The sequence below is a fragment of the Urtica dioica genome, chromosome 5 (assembly GCF_054948205.1).
Source record: "Urtica dioica subsp. dioica isolate 48M chromosome 5, U.dioica_male_clone48M_v1_H2, whole genome shotgun sequence".
Taxonomy (NCBI): Eukaryota; Viridiplantae; Streptophyta; class Magnoliopsida; order Rosales; family Urticaceae; genus Urtica; species Urtica dioica.
The window spans coordinates 31,139,748-31,149,922 of record NC_142760.1 but is presented as its reverse complement, the minus strand read 5'-3'; the positions used below and the strand labels follow the sequence as shown (position 1 = coordinate 31,149,922).

The window sequence follows — 10,175 nt, the reverse complement described above, 5'->3', positions numbered from 1 at the left end:
TGAAGCGTTAGTTTAACTCCCATCAGCAGCAAACGTAGTCCAACTCCCATATCATTGTTTTGACGGATTTTCTTCCATGCATCTAGCGCTCCAAGAATTAAACCATTATCATGTCTCTACGAATGTAGATAACGAATTAGTAGTTGTTAAATTCTATTTTAGTCCAACCCACGTTCACACCATCCCCAACCCATTTTAATCAAAACTTAATAAAATGGGTGTAACTTTTACACCAAATTTTGATGCAACTATAGCGCTTTTGCTCCAACCCATAACACCAAATTCTACACCAAAAAGAATATTTTTTTTCTATACGTTTCAATATTACTTCATATCAATTGCGTATTAACCCATCTATTAATTTATTATGTCAATAATAATCTTATTAAATATTATATAATTTTTCTATATCAACAATATAAAAAATATATTAATATTAAATATTAAGTTAATACTACAAAATTAATATTTAAAAAAATCATCCTATAAAAAAACATTTTTTTTATAACATTCATAGAATACAAATTACATAAACATTGCATTTTATAGGTAATTAAATACTTAAAAATAAATTAGAAAAAAAACACACACATGAAAAATTTGTATTATTATTAGTATAATTGGTATGTATTTAATTGGGTATGTATTGTGCTTAATTAATGTTACGTATTTTGTTTATGTTATCTTATTTACTATTTTCTTTTAATTGATGATATATATTTTTATATAAATTAGGATCTAAATAATAAATTAATTTTTTTGGGGTGAATTTGCAATTAAAAATTGTGCTACACCAAAGTTGGAGCGGATAAATAGCCTCACACCAAATTCGGTGATATACTATTTATCTAAAAAAAAATTGATGTCGAATTTTGTGTAGGTTGGGAGCAAACCCACACAAAATTTGTCACTTCCCACACCAAATTTGGTGTGTATTGGAGTTGCTCTCATCCATCGATAATGAGCAAATGACATCGTCCCTTTCTGATTTTGCGTGGTCTTCTGGGATTGGTTGGCTTTGTTCTGTTTGGAATATTTCCGTAAAATGTGTTTCAGTTGTTACCTTAAAGTCCTCGAACTCTATACTGTCCAACACGACACTCCACTGCACTCAGCTTCAGTCAACGCCTTTGGCTTACTAACCAGTGCCACCGTCTCCACCCACACAAGCCTGAACCGCATGTTGTATTTTATCTTAAGGTCACGAAAACGCTTCTTCGCGTCGCGGATGATAGTTTTATTGATGAAAATGCGATGGCAATCAGCAGATCGAACCTCTCGGTCTCTATGTCCTCGTGTGTCTTTGGTGCACGTAGGGTACGCTAGATACGCCTGTCCATTCCATCCTGATAAACTGCCACGTGTTGGAAATTCATTAATGGTCCAAATAAGTGCGGCCTGCATTAAGAAGACTTCATTGTTCTCGACCCCATCTCACATTCAAATGCATGTTCTTACAACTCTTTCAATTCATCAACGAGCTGCCCCAAGAACACATCAATGTCTTTTTCAGGCTACTTCAAACCAAGAATCAGTAGCGTCAACATCCAGTACTTGGAGTCCATGCAAATCCATGGTGGCAAATTGTAAGTGGTCAATACCACCGGCCACATGTTATACGCCAACATTTCCCTAAAAAGGTTGATACATGTAAAATCCAAAATTGTTTTTAGACTATGATAAATATTTTTATAATGTTGTTAGGGATTATTTTGTTTAAATCCAAATACTAGAAGGTTTATTATATGTATATATTATACACACATTATGATAACTTATTTTTATTTAGGTAGTCAATGATAGTTAATATATATAAAGATTTAAGTATGGTTATACTTACATATATGTAGTATTCGAATATTTGATGATATTAAACACCAGTATATCAAATATCTGAAGAAAAAAAACTCTAGCCGCTCTCTCTCCTAAAAATCAAGAATTGGATTTTCACTCTTCAGCGTCTTCCCTTCCCCGGGCTAGGGAAACTCTGTTGGATTCGATCAATGGAGGACTCTCGACCTTGGGGGATGTACGTTTCATTTTTACTTCTTGTTTATGTTTTGCGTTGTTTTCTATTTTATCTCAATAATCCAGGCTTATTAGATTTGACTTTTGTTACTGCTCAATCTTTAATTGGAGAGGGTTTGAATTTTTCTTCTGATCAGGTTCTCAGATTTAAGATATTATTTTTTTCTTTGGGCGTGGATCTCAGTCGGGTATTACATCTAAAACCGCAATTTGCAACACGCGCAGATCGGTGTTTCCGTTCATGATCTGCATAGTAATATAATAATGATTGGTTATCTGCATAGACTACCCACATATCATTTTGTTGTATTTTTATGATTGTTTGTGGCCCACTTTTCATCTTCGTCATTCTTTATATAGAAGTTTTTTTTATCTTTATTTGCGTTTCTTTATATAACTTTGACTTGTCATCAATGTATTTCTACATGGAGCCCTTTATTTAATTTTTTTTTTTTTGGATATTCCTAGTCTTTAGGATATATTTTTTTAGCGAATTAGGCCACATACTTCGTAGAATTCATCATGGAAATAAAAAGGTCTTCGTCAATAGACTTTTTAATATATCAGCATATATTAGTGAGGATATGATGGAGATATTATTGCTTGATTTTTCGAGTATCAACGACTTAAGGGGTTTTTTTTTTTTTTTTTACTTCCTGGTACGAGTCTTCAGCGTCTATCACAACCAATAGACGAAAAATAAATAGACTTTCTCCAAAGAGGTTGACTCTCATAAGTCAGGTTTAAGGTCGAGGGATCTTAAAGATCTTCAGAATCTTCTACAAGAAAGGAGATAAGGATAGTGATCTCGATGGAGAAGATAGATGGCCCTAAGAAGAAAGAGGGTGTTCCTAGTAGAGTTGCGGATCACACTTTTGCTCCTTATGGTCTCTTTGGCTTTTTTGAGGCAAATATGGGGAGTATTATGCTTCTATCATGATGTTGTGTTCTCCCTCTTCATGTTGTGTGGTGCAGTTCCTGGTCAAGAAAAGTCTTCCTCTGTTTGTCAGTGTGTTTTGCCTTCAAAAATCCAAAGGGGGAGTTTGTTGGTATGCTGAGATTGACTATTTTGTATAAGGAAAAACTCTTATTATTTATAATGTTGGACACATCTTCTAAGAACATGCGAGGATCCTTTCTTGCTCGCTCAGTGACATGGTTGTTGTTCTCACAACGTTTTACTTTTCGCGTGCTTTTTGTCAATCGTCCAATAAGAGCGCTACAGCTGGTTTGAGTAACCCTAGCCAAGATCTCATGTGTCATATGAAAGAGAATGTTCCATCTCTTTGTAGGGTTACACACATTGATGAAAAGCTTCTCTTTTCATGTCCTCTTCTCAAGCCGTCATCGACATTTATTGTGTGTCTTGTGTAAACTGTAAGAGTCACTCATTACTAAAGCATCTCACTGTTTAGTTCGTTGTTTTTAAAACATCACATTTTATTATAAACATGTTGAAACATTGGAAAAGTGTTAGTGGAAAGTGAGGGGAGCTCAAACTTAGGGGGAGTCTAAGTTAGAAAAACACTAGGGTAATATAGAATGAAGGAATTGTGGAAGGTTATCATCCTTGGATTTCCAATGATGTACTTGTGTTACGGACTAGTGAAGTATCTCTTTCCACCCGGAGTCACATCCCTCCATAAATAGGCAGTTTGGCCGAACTGGGTTACCAACTCTCGTGTCTCTTTTCATAGTGCTAATTTGTGCCTTTGATATGCTTAACATCATAAGTGTTTAAGGTCTTGGCTGAAACACCATAAGAGACATCTAAAGCAGTAGATTTGGTTTTTCAAGGACCTACAGTGATGATCCTAAAGATGGTGTTTCTCGGCCCAGCAGCTATGTTGAAATTAGCAAAAAGAAGAAAATCTGAGATGTCCATAGTATATTTTGTTCTTTAGAAATAACAACGACCGTAGTTCCTGGAGCATAGGCGCTTAATTTTACCATCTGTTGTTGAATAACAATTTTTTATTGTTTAAATGCTTGGTTATGAAAAGTTATCCTTGTAGGAACCGTGATTAAAAAGTTTTAGCTTTTATGTTTAGTTGCGACATTGTCATGCACAAGTGCATGATTGGAAAACAACAATTTCAAAGGTGCTGCAATGTTTTGACTTGGAAGTGAGTGACGGCATAATTGGAGATCTTATCCGAGGAAGAGGGTAAGTCTCTTCACTCCAACGTCGTGAGATCTTATCGGAAATATCCAAAGGTTTTTGTCTTGTTGTGATCCGTATGTTTTGATAATAATAAGCCTGAAGATGACCCACACATGTTTAAGTGAAGCCAAAAACTTTTCGATTAGATTTGGTAGAAAGAAAAATAACAAAAAAAAAAGTTTCATGAGAAAAGGTGTACGTTTTTTAGATGCATTAATGTGGATATTGTGTTGAATTATATAGGCTGAGAGATGTGTTTGCCATTCGAATATTGTGTTGAATTTATGCACTTTATGTTCGCCTTTGATTCGGTCGTAAAAAGTCCAACTTTTTTTACGATGACAAGCAGGGCCGGGGACTTTCTCGCGACTTTGCAGGTTTTCCTGATGTGGTGAATGGTGATGTAGTCAGATTCCTCGAGCTGAAATCTGAGCTGAACTGAGAATGACATGGGAATTATTGCTAAGGAAAGGGAAAGATTAAGTGTTAAGGCATAATTTCCTTTCAATATGACGATGAGTGTATGAATTATGATTACAGAAATATATATCTGTCATAATATTCCCATTCGTTAGTTAACCATCCCTGATCACTTGGAAATGTAGTTAGGTTTTTTGCATCGTTCACTTTTGGCTTCTTTTTTCTGCCTGGATACGGGCAAGAGATAGTGCTCACCTCTTTGAACAAAATGTGTTGAAATTAATTACCTGATTTAGAGTATGAAACAAGTTAAATGGTCATGGTCTTATGTAATTAGCATATCTCAAGACGTTTAAACTTCTGCTTATCACCATTGTTTTCTCTCATAGTAAGCCACAAGCCGACAACTGCACGTTTTCGTTGTTTTGGAATCTCTAAATACGGAATCTTCATTTATGCATACGTACTCTTTCAGTTGTACTTCAAAATTTTAGCCAAAAAAGTAGTATCCTGATATTGTATCTACAGCTAGATGTAATTTATTACTACTTAAATATTTAATTTGTGAACTCTGGGCTATAATTTTTTCTAACTATAACACGCCTATAAGAAATCACTGAAGTGAAATTTTATCCTAACAAAAAAAAATGTTTATGAAGTGCGTATATTAGCTGTTATTAACTATTGTTAACTTGGCGGAGCTAGGAATTCCAACCAGAGGGCCAAATATTTTTTTAAAAAAACTAAGGGGAAAAATTTAAACAAATTATATAAATTTGGGCTAAAATAATTATAAAAAGGCAAAACATACAATTTTTAGAAGTTCATAGGGGCATTTACCCCCGGGCTCCATGTAACTCTGCCTTTGATAACTATAACTTACACTTATTAATGTGCATTCCATGAAGCTGCTCGTTTTCTTCACTACTGTCATCTTCTTTGCACTCTTTTTCTTCCCACGTATGTAAAATATAAGTTATGTTGCCCTGTGCAACGACAAATATTTGTTAATACTTACGATTATTAACAGGGAATCATTATCAACAATAATTAACTCGTATTGTTGCTTAATTGGAAAATATGCATCACAAACATAAAAATGTAAATAAATTTCATTAATTATTGTAGTACTTCTCTCTCGGAAACCATGTCAAACCCTAGGTTTCTTCAGTTTCAAGCAATCCAGAAACGCGATCAAACCAATCAAATCAAGCGCAGAAAAATAACACGACACCAAAATTACCCTGGTTTGACAATGTGCCTACATCCAGGAATGAAGATCAAGATCACTATCAAGTTTTGTTACACACGCTCACACGCACAATTTCCCTCTTTATGTTTTCCCTTACAAAGATCACTCAATTGTGTTTCCCAACTAACTCAGGTAGAATGAAGTTACAACAGACTTCTCTTCATTCTTCTCTATATATACAACACAAAAGCTACTTAAAAACCTCGCAATCAATCCCAGCCATCGATGCCTTGTGCAGGAAGAAAACTCTGGTAAATTATCCAATGGTTGTGCTGCTCCAGCTGATGTACAACAGAGCCTATGAAGAAGTTACAAGACTGATCTTCAACGATTCTCCACCTCAGTCGTGAAACTTTCATGCGGCAGCCTTGATCTTTAAGTACCTGATCCCTAAGGACTAGCCTCCTCCATCTTCTTCCTCACTCTTATCAGTTCTAGACAATTAGCAAACTTATGTCCAGGATCTGATTTCGTAAGCATGTCAGATGGATTGTCTTCAGTGCCGATTTTCTCTATCTTCACTTCACCTGAGTTAACAATGTCCCTCACAAAGTGCATCTTGATGACAATATGCTTTGACCTCCCGTGAAAAACTTGATGTTTAAACTGGTGAATAGCATACTGGTTGTCACAATGCACTGCAACTTGTTTCTGTGTGAAACCAAGTTCAGTGATAAACCCTTCAGCCTGATAGCTTCTTTGACCGCTTCAGTGACAGCCATGTATTCGGCGTCTCTTGTGTATAGTGTTGGTGATTAATGCACATTGATAACCATATTAAGTGCGAAAAAGATTAATTACACTAACAAGAGCTAATTAATATTATGGTTATCTAACAAGATCTAGATTTACTTATTAATTATTCATGAAAGCAATGTCTAGCAACCAATACGAGCTAGGTCCAGAGATTCAGTAATACTTACATGTTTTGGATCAGCTACTGAATCTTCAAGCTTTGACTCCTCCCTCTTTAGTCTTAAAAGACTATCTTCAAGCTTTTGGCTCTTCGATACTCTGCACTCGTCAGTGATAACGCCGTAATCTTCCAAACATAATCTCCGAGACGAATAAGAAAGATGAGTGGGCACAATCTTTATCTCACTACGATCTACAACAAAGTGTTTAGATTGCACCGTGTTTATAGGATTGAAATCAGGGACTTCCAAGAGGGGGAGATGGAGAGTGCCGAGAGAGAGCGAGAGGCTGTCTTGGTCGAAATTTCTAATGCACAAAAGTGTGTATGTTGCCTTCTCATGAACCCATATTTATAGTAGTGTAAAAGATATATTTTTGGTAGTTTCCAAAATATATTGTTTCCTTTTTATTATGTTCACACTAGTGAATCTAAGCTTGGCCATTGGATCTTATCTCATGAATCCTACTTTCTCTCTTAGTCATCAGATCAATATCTGCGAGATTTTATTTCTTGTTTAAATAGAGAATATTTATTAATGAGAGAATAAAAGAACTATCTTATTTCTGTTTAAATATTATTCTCTCATTAATATTCATGGCAGAGAATAAAGGACAATATTTTATTTCCTTTTAAATATTATTCTTACATAATATTCATGAGAGAGAATAAATGACAATATCTTATTTTCTTTTAAATATTATTCTCTCCTAATATTCATGAGAGAGAATAAATGACAATATCCTATTTCCTTTTAAATATTATTCTCTCTTAATATTCATGAGAGAGAATAAATGACAATATCTTATTTCCTTTTAAATATTTTTCTCTCTCCTTTATTTAAACAACTAAAGAGAAAATATTGGTAAGTACCAATAATGGCATGGACGAATTTCTACCTCTCGGCCAAGGAGGATTTGCGTAAATCTTGTGCCGGGATCCTAAAAAATTCATGCACTTCAATATGTGCAAGACCCAATTGCTTAAAACCCAATTAATTATTTATTTACTTGGTCCAACAACAAACAAATAAGTAATTGATTAATTATTTACTTGATCAAACAATAAATAATTAATACTACCATAAATAATTAAATAATTGGCTATTTTGTATACTAGCCCAATCAGTCCAGTAATATCAGGAGAATAGCCCAAGTTTTCCTAAATTAAGGGAATAGCCCAACTAACCTAAACTACCTAAACTACCCCCATGTACTTCCTCGCTCTCGTCTTTGTCTTCGCGCTCGTCATCGTCACCGAGTGGCTCTCCCACTCGCGCCTCCTCAACACGTGCTCCTCTGCCGCTGGCGCCGCCCTCGCCCAAACACTCCTCCACACGTTGCGCGTCGGCCTCGCCTATCTCTTTATGCTCGCTGTCATGTCCTTTAACGGTGGCGTCTTCCTCGTCGCCGTCGCCGTCACCGGTCACGCTGTTGGGTTCGTGGTTTTTGGTAGCCGTCTTTTTCGGAGCGGCGATACCGAGAACATCGCCTCTGATATCCCGCCCATGGGATGTTGAGTCCGTTACGGCTCTATCCACCCTGATCGATCGGTTTGTTGTTGTTGAGCTATTTTGTTGATTCAGTGCTAATTCGCGAATTAGTTAATTAATTAACTGACTGATTTGAGTTAGGTTAATTAATTAACTGATTTTTTTAGTAAAGTTAATTTGCGAACTGACTGAATTAGGAATTAGTTTAATCAATTGAATGCTTTGAATAGGAATTGACTTAAGTTCTGATTTTTTTTTTGTAAATTTTTTGTGAATTTCCAATCCAAACATTCAGTTAATTAATTAACCTAACTCAATTCAGTATGTTAATTAATTAACTGATTCGTGAAGGGTATAATTTTGTACTAAGAAAAAATGGATATTTCCATAATTAATTGAAACTTTGGCTATTCCCCTAATAAGAAGTGTAAAATGGGCTAGTGACAACAAATATCACTTATTTAATTATGCAAATACCCATATTTCAGAATTGATGCAGTCAATCACAATTACAGCTAGTGAGATTATAACAATGAAAACATTATTATTCGAACGTTCTTATCCGCCTTTATCAGAGTCGAATGAGGGACTATGGACCTAGTATTAGAAGCTTAACAAATCCGATTAAAAGACGAAAAATGTCCTTTCTCTTTTCTACATCGATTTGTCTAATCTTGGTCAGACTCCACCTTGCAAGCTAAGACTGAATCCTCCTTGGTTCTAGAGTTATATTTACTCATCGTGACGAGTGTCCACTGATGTAGTCAGTTCGTGATCAAGATCCTCCATGTTCAACTCGTGTCGAGAAAAGTCAACTATTCTGTTATACTTTTCTTGACACCTATAAGCCCTAAGCATTGTTGCTTCCCCAGCGAAAGATTCTTCCGAACGTACAAACTTCGGAAGTGTGCGCAATCTATCGGTTCTGGAATCAACCCTTAGGTGAGAGAGCATTTACCTTCTTTCAGGAAGGCTGGATTCCATATCTGTAAATTCGAACCATGTTCCGTAATGCTCCCAAGACATAAGCTGTGATTAGCATGATAGTGGCCTTTTAGCGAATGACTCAAAGAGTGCGGTAACATAATCCTGTTGTCAATGGTGCCCACAAGAAGAGTTGTAATCTTTATATCGTACATTTGATGTAATAAAGTCTCATGAAGACTCTTGCTTGTAATTGCTTATTCATTAATAAAAAGTTGAATCGTTCATTCATTCTTCCGTGTCTGTTTGAAGCTTTATGATAAAACATTAGTCTTTAGTCCATAAACAAACTAAACAACTTACGAAGAGACAAATGTAGATTTGCATGAACAAACTCTTCGTAGTTTGCTTAAAACGATATATTCGCAATCTAAGGGTCAAAGGACTATTGACCCCATTATGATTGTTAGAAGAATCTATGATGTCTGGTTATGAGGCATTGAGAGTTGGAGACTCTATAGTTCTTCTAGGCATCTTCCGAAAGTACTGAATTGACCAGTGCACTTCTAGAGACAAGATAAGAACAAACCATTTAACCTCTTATGTCTCGAAGTCACTACGTATGAATTGCATCGTGCTTACCTTAATCCTGAAATGAGACATGTCATTTCACACCTTAGCATTCTCATTTGAGAAAGTCAGAGTTCGGACTCACTATGTGATTCCGAACAAGGCCTATTGGTGAAGTACTAAGTTGTGAGAATGTCATGAGTAACTTTGTGAAGTTCTCATAGATATGGAATTCATGTACAAGATTGCTGAAATGCAATGTATATCACCTCATGCTTTGTTCCTTGGAGTGTGAATAAATGAACTGGCCAATGTCCAAATTGAGTCCTGACTCTTTTGGATGAAACAATGTGACTTGTTAGCTCCTCGTCAATACATTGTTTCTAACTTATTCACAAGCGACAAAGGAGTT

General features: G+C 35.6%; 1 pseudogene; it reads left to right on the top strand.

Moving 5' to 3' along the window:
* The first annotated feature begins 7,987 nt into the window (after positions 1–7,987).
* LOC149397872 (copper transporter 1 pseudogene) lies at positions 7,988–8,296 on the top strand (annotated as a pseudogene).
* The last annotated feature ends 1,879 nt before the right edge of the window (positions 8,297–10,175 follow it).